The sequence below is a fragment of the Magnolia sinica genome, chromosome 8 (assembly GCF_029962835.1).
Source record: "Magnolia sinica isolate HGM2019 chromosome 8, MsV1, whole genome shotgun sequence".
In the NCBI taxonomy this organism is placed as follows: domain Eukaryota; kingdom Viridiplantae; phylum Streptophyta; class Magnoliopsida; order Magnoliales; family Magnoliaceae; genus Magnolia; species Magnolia sinica.
Window position 1 is genome coordinate 58,954,183 of NC_080580.1, and position 15,178 is coordinate 58,969,360.

The following is a 15,178-nucleotide window of genomic DNA, read 5'->3' on the forward strand; positions in this document are numbered from 1 at the left end:
ACAACATCATAATAAGATTTGCGATCAATCTTTCCATTTGACTATCACAAGTTGAACTATATTTAAATAAATGAAAATCTTATTTATGTAATCTTGAGCGTGTTGACATCTCATCATACACCTATTTAGTATAATCGATCCATATGAAACCAATGTAGGGATCAAAATCACAAGATCCACCATTCATAGGTTTACAACGCCCCGTAGAAAGATCCTTCCTATTCAACCCCCAAATCTCACCTAAAACATTCATTAGGACCCCTAGAGTTATCAATAATGAAATACTAGGCAATCCAATCATTGGATTGGTTTATAATGGTCCTAACTCCTAATGACCTACAGTGTGGCCCACAACATGAATTGTATATATATAGTGTGCAGACAATAGAAATAATAATACAAAAATGATATAAATACATAAATACACATAAACAAAAAAAAATAAAATAAAATAAAATTATTATTATATGGGTAGTAACAAGTCTTGAAGATGTGGACAACCCATAGGGTCACTTTAGCCGTTGACGATCGATTTGGGGTAAATCTGATAACCAGGACAATTATAATCATCTGTTAAGGGTCAAGATATGGTTGGCATGGCCCACCTGGGTCTCACCATTTACCTGAAATGGGCCAGGGTCCCTATGAAGGGTTCCCAATGCGAATGGACAGTATGGATTACGATACTGACATCTCAGCGGGCCCCTATACAACGCATGTACACAAAAAGAACACTTAGGTGTGAAGTACACCAAACTCTTTAGCTCGGTCGGATATGCTTTGACCGACCATTTTGCAAAACACAAATATCTCCCGTCAACAGAGGTTTAAACCGACTGTGTTTGAGCACTTAGGTGGCCCACCACGGCCACTTTCCGAGCCATTTAAGCCTTCCAATCTCTTCATGGGACCCACACGAACAAAACGGTATAGCCATTTGATCATTTGTAAACAGACGAAGGAGATTGAATGCCACCGTCCAATCCCGGCCAAGAAATCGCCTGACCAAGAGCCTGTGGTAAGAAGGAAGAGGGGACCGCCCTTCCTCTTTGGGAAGGACGAATCTCAGCTGTCCAAGAGGGAGAGCAATCTCAGCCGTTCTCTCTCTCTCCCTCTATCTATAAGAAGGGTCCTGTAGCCCTAGGAAATTGCATCGAAAGCAGGAAGAAAGAGAGTAACAGTGGGAGAGAGAAACAGGGAGTCGTTCCCTCCTGCTATAGGTTTGAATACAGAGTCGACAATCACCCACCTCAGGTGATCCTTCTCTTTCCCTCTCTTTATAAGTTTTAGCTAAGTTTGGGTAGCAGTGGCTGGACCGATATCATGCCAAACAATGGCTGAGTGTCGGCCCAGCAATGGCAACGTTTGGAGGGTTGAAGCTAGGACCAAATGATGGCCATGCAAAGCTCTGTTTTGGAGCTCTCATTATAGTTTGGAAACAGACTCAGGGAAACAAGCCAAACAATGGCCGTTTCGGACCACAGTCAGGCCCTAGTTGAGGTCTGTTTTGAGCTCTCTATAGAGCTTTGAAATAGCTTAGGGTGCAAGCCAAACATGGTAGCAACAGGCTAGGAGAAAGACTCCATTTTAGTCCGGAACCTGAGCCAAGCAATGGTTGCATGGTGAACTGAGAACACCGTTGAAATGAGTCCTTGTGTTCAGCCTGAAGCTGAGTCAACCAATGACTCTGTTTCAGTCTGAGATCGGACCCAAGTGCAGCTTATATTTCAGGCCAGGACCCGGCCAAACAATGGTCGTGCGTCAGGCCACGAGCAGGTAGAAACGAAGCTCTGTCTGAGCTATAAACAGACTGAGAGCGGAGTCATTCTCGAAGCCAAAAATCAGTTGGAATAGGCCTGTTCTCATGTTAAAGAGCTAGTGGGCCCTGTACGAATGTTGTGGGCCACGATCTAGACGTGGGATCGAGCCTCGAGTAGACCCTAGTTCCAGTCCATGCACGGGTCCGGTCGGTGCCAGAAACCGGGACAGAAGGTGGGTTCAAACACCGGCTGTTCCTTTTCCTTTCCTTTCTTTTACATTACAGTTTGTGGGCTGTTTACCCTCCTAGGCCCTGTAAATTATAGGTGGGCCTCGCTTAAAACACCAAGGTGGGCTGCATGGTCGGGCCATCTCACATGGCAGTTAAGTCCTTGGTCTTGTGTGGCACCACGTGTGGATGGGATCCACCTTGCTCTGCGTACGTGAAGCCTACCAATCACATGGGACCCACCTGTGCAGAAAATACACGGTGCATGCATGCTAAGGGCGTTGAAACAGAGGGTACTGTACATGTTCAGTTGAACGCTCCTCTGCCGAATCAGTTCACGTAAATTGATTGCAAAAAGTTAAGATCTCATCATAGCTGATGAGTCTGGGAAATCCAAATGGTCCACATGAAACAGAACCTCATAAAACCCCTTAGTTTCAAATTTTACTTTAAACTGAAACTTTGTTGGGCCACAAGGAATGCAAATAGTTTCTTCCTTTGATTTGAAATTATTCTTGCTATGGCCCACCAGAATCTTGGATCAGGGTGAAAACTCACGCCCTAGGGTTTCTTGGAATTTTACACTTATGGACCGATCGGATTCGGCACCCATAGCACATGTGTAGGTGCACAAGGGAGCATGCCTCATGTATATACATATATACATATATACATGTATGCATGCATCTGTACGTGCATGAACTTTTTATAAGGTGCCTCATACATCCATGCATGGTGAGTCCTGCATGCGTGAAACCCACCTCGTGCGTATGTTCAATGTGGGTCGTCCAAGGTCTGGATCGTAGTCCACCTTGGGCATACCCAGACCATCCATTGACTTGGTGATGGGCCGGTGTACCACTACAACTGCAGCAGTTGTTACATCCACATCGGCAACCCTAAGGGTCCCATTCCTTGTGTGTGTTTAAATCCATACCGTCCAGCGAATGGGCCGTACTCTGCTGATGTTAGGAAGATTGGGCTTATGGACCCCAACATGCACGAACTATGGGCTATACCCCGTTCAAAGCCATGTTGGCTATACCGCATGAAATATTAGAGGGTCCCATGGGCGACACCCTCCACCATGATATAAGTGAGCCATGGTTAGGGCCATTTGGTGTGATGCATATGTACTGTATACAGTGTGTACATGTATACCACGTGAGATGTTATGTATACATGTATACCACCTCGGATATATAAGGTATATATATATATATATATATATATATATATATATATATATATATATATATGCTATGTGCTACGTATGTAATGTATACATGTATATTACGTGATGAACCCATCCTAAGGATCTAAGGAGAAGGATGAGGCTGATCTAGTGATCAAGTGGGCCCTGACTGGACCCAGTTTAATTAAAAACAAGGGCTTATGCTTAGTGAGTTTGATTGCCTTGAGTACAGCCTAAGACAACCTCGGTCCAGGGTCTTCCTACCCTCCACCTATTCTCATCTAATCAAATTGGTGAATCATTATTTATTATAAATAAATTGCAGGGAGTCATGTGAGTGGTGTAAGTGCACCATCTCCCCAAGGAAACTTGCCCCCAGGAGCATTCTACGAATTGACTGGTGATGATTCTTTCCCCTTAAGTTTTCCACCCTTAACTAGACCAGAAATAGTAGCTTTATTAGAGTAAATGGCTAGCTAGACTAATGATAAATTGTGTGTGGAAATAAACTATATTCACTTGATTGTTCTGTTTAAACATGATAATTTTCATGCTTACTATTGTTTAGATTATTGATTTTCTCTGAACTGCTTAAGTGAATAATCTAGTCCTTTATGTCATGTAAATTCAGTTGTTGTATATCGATAGGAATACATGTGTCATTCCTTATTTCCCTTTCATATTGCAAGATATGTTGCTATGACACACATACTACTAAAATCTCTCCATGGGAAGTCCTAGTAAAGGAGAGTTCGTGGTTGGGGTGTAACTAGATTGGTTGTCACATAAGTAGGCCCCTGACATGGAGGTTTTTGTTGTGGTGATTGACCTCGGGGTTTACCATCCATGCGTGGTTTCACCTAACTGACTTGGGATGGACTCCATAACCCTTCCAAATACCATTGTTTACTCATTGTTTTGAATCATTCATGCCGACACGTTTAAATCGCCACCTTTGGTAATTTCAACAATTCACCCCTACTCGGCATTGGTGGTATCCCCCTTATGTTGAATTGATTGACCACATGTTAGTAAGTGCTACACACACCCTAGAACGGTAGTCTTATGGGCCGGGGATGGTGGTAATGAGACACTTTGCCCGAGCCGTCGGCCTACGCTGGGCCATGTGCTCCCTGTAGTGACCGTGAGCTTATTTAAATTGGTTGTTTGCAAATGGACTAATAATGGGCTGACAAGTCATGCATACATGGCATATTTCGATGACTTGGATCACTCTGCCCTGCGATTATGACCAGTCATTCGATTGTGATATTAACTCGGATTATCATACCCATATGATTACGCCGCGTGTTGCGCTAATGACCAGTCATTCGATTGTGATATTAACTCGGATTATCATACCTTGCGATTACGCTGTGTTGCGCTGATGACTAGTCTTATTCCTGGGTGACGACCCCAATGTCCGCCCGTATGTTTTTCGACATGTAGCCGTGGATGTTTTACCTGGGCCAACGATTGCATTCATACATCCATGCATTTAAAAAGACCGCATCTACTGTGTTTTGGATTATCTGTATGCTTTTATGTTATTCCTTGTTTAGGGCGGCGGTGTGTAATCTTAGCGGGAGATCACACTGAGTTGGCCACTCATCCATCAAATATATAACCGTACAAGTAACACAGGTGGCTTGAGTGATTTTCAGGTTCAGACTGATGAGGAGCCGGGTACAAGTGCCAGGGATGCACCGCCGTATTGCCGAAAGGAGTCGCATGGTCTTGCAGCTAATGTTTACATTCTTCTGTCACTTCTCATGTATCAAAATTATGTGAATTCTTGTATTTATATCGAGACATTGGTTTGTATAAGTCATTATGGGCAACCACTTGTATATTCTCAATGTAAATAGAAATTTTCCTTATGCTTACTTGTCCATTCTACGCTCATCTGCTGACTCTGATAAAATGAAAAATGTATACTCAAATTTGACCATCCTTTAAGGTTAACACTCGGGTTTTTAGGAAATGGGTTGTGTACTCAGGTCCTGAAAACACGGGGTGTTACATTATATTAAGAAGGGATTTGTTTTCATTTAAAGAGAGTTTGATCATCCCATTACAAGCGTATCCCTTACCCACAAAGTTCCCATTCTTAGACAAAATCAGCTTGCTTGATTCAAACACAACCCTAATCTCTAGCTTGCTTAAGAGATCCCCTGAGACAAGATTCCTTCTTATGTCTGGGACATGCAGTACGTTGATCAGGATTACCTTCTTTCCAAAGGTAAAGAGTAATTCCACGGTTCCTTTGTCTACAACTTTCGATCGTCCTTCATTTCCCATTTGAACCTCTTGACCATTGGTCTCATCTTCATAGGTTTTGAAAGCGGATCGATCATTGCATACATGGACTATGACACCTGTATCATACCACCAACCAGGGATTTTCTCTTGAACTAGGTTCACTTCTGTGACCATGGCTACGATTTCATCGTCTACTGCATTAGCCTCTTTCTTAGGCTTTTTTCGGTCCCTACAGACTCGGGCGAAATGCCCGATCTTGCCGCAGACATAACAAGCTCCCTTAGGTTTGCCGTTTTTCTTCTTTTGGATTTTCTTGAATTTTTCTTGATCTTTGTTAGGTTTAAGGGAATCAGCTTTCTCATAGGTACTATTTTGGGATGTCCTTTCTACTACGTTCACTTTGGATGAGAACGCACCATTAGCATCATCCTTTTTGTCTCGGTTACAAGATTCTTCTTCAATACAAAGATGCTTCTAGATTTGTTCAAGGGTGAACTCTCCGGATTTATGCAGTAGTTTCTTTCTGTAGTCTTTCCAGCTCGGAGGCAATTTTGCGATTATAGCTCTGACTTGAAAAGATTCAGGAAGATCAATTTTTATAGCTTTTATTTTATATACAATAAGCTACATTTCTTGGATTTGGGCAAGCAGCGTAGATTGTCTACCATCGTGAAGTCAAAATACCTGACAATTAGAAAGTTCTGTGTACCTTCCTCTTCAGCCTTGTACTTGTATTTCAGCATGCTCCAAATTTCTTTTGCTGATGTGGTCCCCGTGTACAAATCATACAAACAATTAGAGATAGCATTGAGGATGTGGTCACAACATAGCAGTTCATCTTCTTGTCGTATGATTCTAGCAACAACCTGTTTTGAAGTGTCAGTATCCTTTGCTTCAGGCAGAGGCTGGAGAGTCGGGTCCAGGATATAGAAGATCTTCATAGCGGAGGAATTTTAGCTTGTCCTACCATCTAGTGAAATTTGAACCATCGAATCGGTCCAATCGGATCAGATCCGGTTCATCAATTTGATTGATGCAACACTTTTGGTATTTATAATTACGCTTTAAGATTGTTAGAAAAGTTTCTTTTAGATACAATGAAAAATAAATAAATAAAGATTATCACTAGGTTGAATTACGTATAAAATACGCTGTCCTTAAAGCGTGATTCGCCCCTTATCAATTGCTGATTAGGCGAACTGCTTCCAGGATAAGACAAGCCTTATCTGGATCCAACGCAAGAATCACGATAGGTCCACTATGGAACAATTTAATGCAGTAGATTATTCTGGCAGATTTAGACGATGGAGATGATAACAATATTCTAAAATGAAGCTATGGATTGTAATCTGATTCGATGGGAGAGATGGTGTGTCGAGATGATGAAATCGGATCGAATGGTCCAGCTTTATATAGGCCTCGTGTTTAAACTCGTTCTTTGTGTGGTATTCAATGGTCCAACACGTTTGAAAAACGTTTCTCGTTGTCCATTAATCCTAGACATTTCTAGTCATTAGATCTGAAGATTTGACCGCTGGATCATCATGGCCCGTCGGACCATTGTGGCTTTTAAGGTAGCTATCCGCTTAAGAAACTACTGGGACGTTTGATTTAAGATCCGACTGCTTCTCCCACCTATAAAACTCGTGCTCATTTCCAACATTTCGATTGTGAAGTGCAAAGTGCGTTATCTAGCGCCACTACCCACACTGCCTCACCGCCCACGCCCACGCCGTGCCCATGCCCGAGCCCGAGCGCGTGCGTGCGTGCCAGCAGTGTGTTCCAAAGCATCATCGGAACACGCAACCCGTGTTTCATCTCCTCCAAAAAGCTCCAAGTAAGAATATCCTTCTCAACATCTCATATAAACCACAAAACTATTCTTTATATTTCCGATGTGGGACAAAGCACACACACTGCACTTTTTAATTCAAAAAATTTAAAAAATATTTTGGCGGGAAAATTCTAAAATTTTGATGAAGAATCACACCTTTTTCGTAATTAGCATGAGTATAAGATGCGTGGCTCCAACGTAACCTGTAAATGCCACGCTGCCAGTAGCGAGGGGGCCACTGGTGTGTGCTAAGTTGGTCCTACCACGGTGTATATGTTATATCCAAGCCGTCCATCTTTTTCCAGATTATTTTAGGGAATAGGCGTAAAAATGATTTTATCCAAAGTCTCATGTGAACCACACCACACAAAAACAGTAATGATCGAGCACCCACCGTTAAAAACTTACTAGGCCCACTGCCACGTTTATTTTTCTTGATCGGGTCATAAGAACTTAGATGAAGGTAAAACACAAATATTAGCGTGATCCAAAACTATCAAGGCCCTATGAAGTTTTTAATGGTGGCGGTCAATCACCACTGTTTACTATGGAATGGTCTACGTGAGATTTTGATCTTCTTCGTTTTTGGGCTCATGCGATAAAATGATCTGGCAAAATAGATGAATGGAATGAATAAAATATATACATCATGGTGAGGCCCACAGGGCATCCACTAGCTACTGGTAGCATGAGTAGGCAATCCATGTTCCTAAGGACACAACGTAGAGCGTTGGGGAGGGGACGCCCACGAGAAACCTGCAGACGGAATGTGTTAATCCACCATGTTGTTTATATATATATCCCACGAAATGGATATATAAGTTTTAGGCGTGATTGTATATTTCTCACTGTTCTCACCGAGTTTTAGTTTAGGATGACCATTGAGTTGTACGGTTTACATGACGTGGCCCACCAGATTTACGGTTTGGCCACTAGGCCAAAATTGCTGATTTGCGATAAACCAAATCCGTCGTAAAATCAAATAAATGGTCAGCCTGTTTACTGAGTCGTTTTTTCCCGACGGATAAAATTCGTCGTAAAAATTAAAAATCCACCCATACTATCCAAAAAATTAGTCGTCACTAAAAAAATAAGCAACGGATAAGGTCTACCAAGATGTACGGTTTGGCCACTACGCCAAAATCGCTGATTTGCGACGGACCATATCCGTCGTAAAACTAAATCTGTTTACTGAGTCGTTTTTTTTCCGACGGGTAAAATCCGTCGTTTAATCTGCGACGGATAAGGTCCGTTGCATAGTAGCGACGGATAGTCATTCAAAAAATAATTCACACTATTGTTTGGTAAGAATCCTATTTTTAGAAGAAATGACCCAAGTGGCCCACTCTAACAAAAATTGACTTACCCTCCCGTACAAAAGAAATTACCCGAAACTTCAACGGTTGGCTATGCCTCGCCTTGAATTGGCTACTTGGTATCTTCTCTTGTTCAACCTTCTTTTGAGCCCTTCCTACATATACTACAAACAACCAAATTCAATCCACGAAAAGGCTAGTTTAGTCAACCCTTCATATATTACAAATAATCAGCTCAAATCCATGAAAAGTGACTAGTTTAATCAACTGAAACCAATTAACAAAATAAAAGATTAGAATTCATCCTAGCCATTAGAGGTTCAGGTAAGAGCGTTTCTAAACTTCATAGCATTCACTGGGAGAGCACAATACAGTTTGAAAAGATCTTTAGATGTTGGAATCAATACACAACAGCGCAATGCAATCTGCATTTAATGCACTAGTGTCTAACAAAATGACCAAATGAAAGTATAGGAACTGCAAAATTCCTATTTCCCAACAAGATACACCTGCATAATCAGAAGATAGCAACAACTTGTCAGTGCTTGCAACTGCTTTCATTTATGAAACTGCATCTCTATTACCATTTGGTCCATGAAACCAGACCCAAAAAAATATCTTTGATTCCTCCATCCATCCATTCAACCATCATACAGTTATATTCATAAATACATACACATAACTGTATCATACGATTATATACATATGCAGGGATGGACTTGTTTCAGACCATTCATCCAATGCACTCTACCATTATTTGGCCACAAACCAAAAAAAAAAAAAAAGCCTTTTCTGGACAATCCTACCCATTCCCGACTGTCTTATCAATGAACTTTTCATTCAAGATGAGCCATTGCTAGCCTGTCTTTAGTGTCCATTTATACAAAACTGGTTAAACAGGATTGTCCAACCACTGATCTTCTTTTTTTAGCGGTCCATTCCCAATTGGACCTGCTGTACATATGGTTAGGATATCATCTGCATATATGATGCATATGGTTAAGAAATAAAACTTTAGAGTGAGAATGGATCTGATTGAATAAAATATCAGAACAATAGAAAACAGATACGTTGGAATTATGCTTCAAGAAGGGCTCCTTTCTTGGATGCCTAATTAGAACATAGTTCTAAACTCTGTGATTCAACTGAAACACCACTCAGTGAGACACCAAGCCAAGAGAAACTCGCTTACGATTGTGACTCGGTCCAGGACGACAAGGCTCATAACCAACCGGTTGGAAAATATTGAAAAGTTACCGTCTGTATGTTTTTATGTCTGTACATATGTACATACATATTTATGTATGGTTGGATGATAGGCTACTATCTGCCAGCGGATATAACTTTCAAAATGCATTTGTGTGCAACATCCAACCTGTCTAATTGGTTAACCCCACTTTGAGGATCACCTTGTGTAAAATTCAGCCCCATCCACTCATCAGGTAGACAACACTTACTATTTTGTTATTTGTCAGCAGATATACTTGAGGTTATCTGCTGGGTGGACAATAAAGTATCGGCAATGAGCAATTCTTGTGTAAAATCTATATATGTATGTATGGAGTTTTGCTAAGCCCACACGTGTCTACAAGTCAGCTAATGCACCACCCACTGTATATGCTAGTATGGTAGGCCAGTGAAACATCCAAGCCATCCACTAGGTGGAGTTCACTGTGTAGAGCCCAAAGATAAAGGTGGCCCATTCAGTTGGTGTGCCATGATAGTAGAAATAAGCCAAACGGATTAGAAAACTTTGGCTAAATTATTTTTTTCACAACCGTACATTCGTTCAGTTGATTGTGGCCCACCTGACTAGTGGACTGACCTGATTCTTGGGATAGGGAATCTCATGATGATGGATGGCTTGGACATTCCACTTGTTCGTCTTGCTAGAATATGTGGTGGCATGTGCATTAGCTGACTTGAACATGCATGTGGGCTTACCAAAGCTCTTTATGCATCAGCCAGAGGCAATTTTTCCCATGCAAATAGTTTTCAGAGGATCATGAACTTTGGATTTTCAAGGAACATGGGGAGGAATTTGAAACAAATGTAACATGTATTTAGGTAATTTGGAGGCATACGCGTGTGTAGCAACCAACGTTTCAGATTGTACCTGTCAGCCCCATCAACAGTGTGGAGTTTACCTCCACTGGGAATAGGGGCATTTTTGCTGTTTTAAAATGTTGCTGCAATAAGCGAGTAGCTTGTTAGCAGTCTTAATTGTGTAGTGTGGAATTATGTTTGGCATGTGAGTCGGTATCAATGTGAACCTTTGCCATTTCCGGTTCCAAGACCTTGGTAAAGAGGAAGGTGAATGTCTAGTTGGCAGCCAATCATAATTTCTTTTTGCCGATCTACCACTTAAAGCCAACCCCAAATCGATGGAAGAAAGGCTCAGATGATGATTGTATAACAGGAATTTGGAAACCAGGAATTGAAGTTTGGATCATGGGTTTATATATATATATATATATATATATATATATATATAATGAAAATGTTATTTTTTCTTCTTTTCAACCAGTAGTTTTCTTTTTTTTTTTTAAAGTTCTAAATCCTTAAAAAAAACTGTAATTTGCAGATGAACTACATTCTGTTCGTGAAATAGAAGAGAGGAAAGAAGAGACATACCTTCTCTGAAATTTGTGGTTATCTCTGCATTTTTCTGTTTGGTTTGTTGCGGATTTCAGTTGCTCTAGAACCAACATAGCTTTAATGGCAGAACACTGAAATGGCAATGCAAAACCTTCTGACAAAAATGCTGCTGGGGCACCCAGTGCTTACACGATCAATCTTTATAACTTCCAGAAGCGGCTGAAAGTGTTCTATTCTCACTGGAAGGAACACAAAACTGAGTTCTGGGGTGCTTCTGATGTGCTTGTAATTGCTAGTCCCCCAGCGTCTGATGATCTACGTTATCTGAAATCTTCAGCGTTGAACGTCTGGTTGCTCGGATATGAGTTCCCAGAAACAATCATGGTCTTCATGGAGAAACAGATTCATTTCTTGTGTACTCAGAAGAAGGCTTCTTTGTTAGGAACCCTGAAGAAATCTGCTAGGGAGGCTGTCAACCTTGAGATCATGATACACATCAAGGCAAAGAGTGATGATGGGAGTGCTTTAATGGATGAGATATTCCAGGCTGTCCACTCTCTGTCTGATAGTCCAATTGTCGGATACATTGCAAGAGAGGCCCCTGAGGGGAGGATTTTAGAGACCTGGGCTGAGAAGTTGAAGTCCTCCACATTCCAGCTAAGTGATATAACAAATGGATTTTCCAAATGGCTAACCTATTCCGCATAAGGGAGACAGGTACAGACATTTGTGATTATCATTTTCCTATTCCTCAAATGGTCACATTATCCCAAGCAACACTCGATAAAATGATTTAAATGAGAACTTTCCTGAATCTCTAACAAATATAACCATTCCATAAGAAGCAATGCTAGTTCCAACATGAACCATTCAAATTCAACCGGATTCACAAGAAATTAATATGGGACAGTTGGAACGTATACTTGAAAACAACTGCAGGACCTTTTGAGGGTTAGTGAACCGTCATAAGAAATATCACATTTGCCAAAGCAAAGAGATCTTGCACTTTGATGACATACCTGACAACACGCGCGAATTGAAGAGGTGTTTTAAGGGTGGATCCTTTATCACGTAAAGCAGGTACTTCGTGTACTTTGGCACCAAATATAAACTAAACAGAGAAAATCACATTAGTCATTCTATCGTAATAGTTACAAATAATAACTTGTTAGGAAGTTCCACGTAATCATTGAGAAAAGAAGAGGAAGACAGCCTGAAGAAAGTTAAAAAAGCATAAACAAAATGGTTGGAGAATTCCCTGTTGATGGGTGCACAAGTGGTACTGGTACCACTGTAAACTCATGGTATTACCAAGCAGATGTGGGGTCCACATGGTGTATATTTCACATCCAACCCATCCATCAGATGCATCCCCTCAGGCTGCCCCCATGGCCCAAAATTAGATCAATTCAAAACTCTGGTGGGCCACAGTACAACGAACAACAAGCGAGGAGACGCCCACCCTTGATTCTCACCAGGGCCCGCCTAAATTGCAGAACATCTGATTTTTGTCCTGATCCTTTTTCCAGGGCATATGAAGGGTCTTCACAGCCTGGATTCCATATACACAACACAGTCAGCCCCCATGCAAATCAAGGGTGGGGGTACCCTCTCAACTTGTCGCCCATGCTGTGGCCTATCTGAGTTCCAATTTGGGCTGATATCAGGCCCTGTTGGCAACATGTGCCAATGCATCTGAAGGACGGGTCACATATCATGAATACATCAAGTGGGGCCCACTTCTGCCAGGTACCACCGTAGGTTGCAGTGGCAACGGTACCACCAGAGCACACCCCTTCCCATTTTCTGTAGCATTTTCTTTGGAGGGCTATTAATATAAAGAGGAAAACAATCCATTGAAAACAGCAAAAAAAAATAATAATAATAATTATCAAGAGGAAACAAATGAGTTGAATAGCAGTTTGTCATTGTTATAATAGTGGATCCAAAGAGAGTTTATTGGCAATCTTTTGGAAGCATTCTTTCATCATCATCATCTAAGCCTTATTCCAATTAATTGGGGTCGGCTACATGAATCCACCTTTCCCCTCTACCAAGGGCCATACCCCCAGTTAGACCATAGGACATCAAGTGTTTTGGAAGCATTCATGACAGTCCATGTTACTAATTTAATTCCTTTGTCGTCACCTAACGGTTTGGAAAAGGAGTTTGACTAGTTTTGATTGTCACAAACTAAACAATGTGAAATAAGAGTGTGAGATAAAATCTATAAACAAACCGGGAAGAGCACATTGATGGATCAAATGCCAGTGATCACATTTCTATTACTTAAAGATAAATATTCTAATTTAAGGTTTATAGAAAGTAGTTTGGATTAGCGTCATAGTTTGAGGTTACTCAGCCTCAGCACATCATTGCCAGCTCGCTACCAACACATTGGATGCCATCTCTGGCGTTATCTAGGGTAATGAGTATGTTTATTGAGATCCACAATATCCTGTTCTTCTTCAGATCTTGGATGGCCGTTGCCCTTAATAGAGGTTTATGCATTAGATATGCACAAAAAAAACAGACTAAGGGCATGGACAAGGAGACTGGCTGAGATTGTTACCCTTTATAGGTTATAGACTTATCGGAGACAATAATCCTTACGGGAAACCATGGGCAGCTGGGGTTTGATCAGTATTCCACATGCATATCATGCAAATACATTCTCATCAACAAGCAAATAGAAGACATATAGGAGCAAAAAGGCCTCATACCTGCTTAAATAGCTAAAAGGCCCTTAGTAGTCCAGAAAGTTAACTAAGTTCTAAGTTCTATTTGAGGTAGGTGAATTCCAGAATGATTCATATTGACAACAGAAGCAAGAATCTATACTTAAAGACAAGTAGGAATTCCCATCCTCTACTGCATTCATCGACATATCCATGTAGATAACGATTTAACAAGTCTATTTCATGGAACTTACCATATTATCTTCTCCGATCTCTTTAATGATTTCAGTAGTGGAACTATCAGATGTAGCTAAAAGTAAACACCCATTCATCAAAAATTTCATGCTGCCAGTGCCTGATGCCTCATGACCAGCAGTACTGCCAAACAGTTATGAAAACACTGCATGTCAAGGGAAGAATGCATGAAGCATAGAGAACATGTGCAAAATTGTTCCTTCTGGAAGCTACTGTACTCCTAAAAGTTAAAGATATTATGTTTACTAGCTTGGGAACTTCACTCAGTGTAAGTATTTCCACACTTTGATAGGCTACTGGTGAAAATGAACACAGCAGATTGAGAACACGCGTCCTTCCTTCTTTTTATTTTTTACTTTCTTTCCCTTTTCCCTTTTGATAAGCAATGCTTTTTTTTTTTTTTTCTTTTTTTGGTAAAAGGGGGAGAACTCAATCCACTAAGGCAATGGATAAGAGTCACCTGAACAGAAAGAGTCCTGGGATACACCTTCCATTATAGGATGCGTTGTTTTTTTTTTTTTTCCTTATGGAAATTAACAAATGGTAAAATATTTGCTAAATACTGGTGGTTCCTACTAACTGTCAATCTACCATCAAATGAATAAAAAAGAGTCTTGCAAGCATTCTTCTCAGACCTGATGTGTTGTGAAAGGTCACTCCCGGGTATTACTAATTCAGCAACAGAGACGTTGTAATCTGGAATAAAAACCTGCAGAACTGGAATAGTTATTTCTTGCAATCAAATGGCCAATGAGCTGGAATCATGAGCTGTAGAAGTAGAAGAAACATTTCTCCTGTTGACCAGACACTTAAATGGCAAAAAGAAACTTAAAGGAACTTAAAGGGTGCAATTTGCAATTGGGGTGAACTTAGAATTAGGGTCACAATTATATATATCATAAGATTCAAAACAAACCTGATTGGGCAGTCAAAACTGAAATATGTCCAATGGTCTTACTTGACAAACAAGTGTCCCAATCAGGTTAGAATTATTCAACCAATCTGACTTATGAACAGGAACTTGGCTCACTTCATGTACAAACTGAAAGATGA

General features: G+C 40.8%; 1 long non-coding RNA gene across 1 annotated transcript; it reads right to left on the reverse strand.

Annotated features, from left to right (window-relative positions):
* Positions 1-12,055: 12,055 nt before the first annotated feature.
* On the reverse strand, positions 12,056-14,946 carry LOC131253357 (uncharacterized). Its single transcript, XR_009175109.1, has 3 exons — positions 14,761-14,946; positions 14,125-14,248; positions 12,056-12,303 (listed from the first exon to the last, which is right to left on the reverse strand). It is a non-coding gene; the product is annotated as an uncharacterized LOC131253357 (long non-coding RNA).
* Between the last annotated feature and the right edge of the window lie 232 nt (positions 14,947-15,178).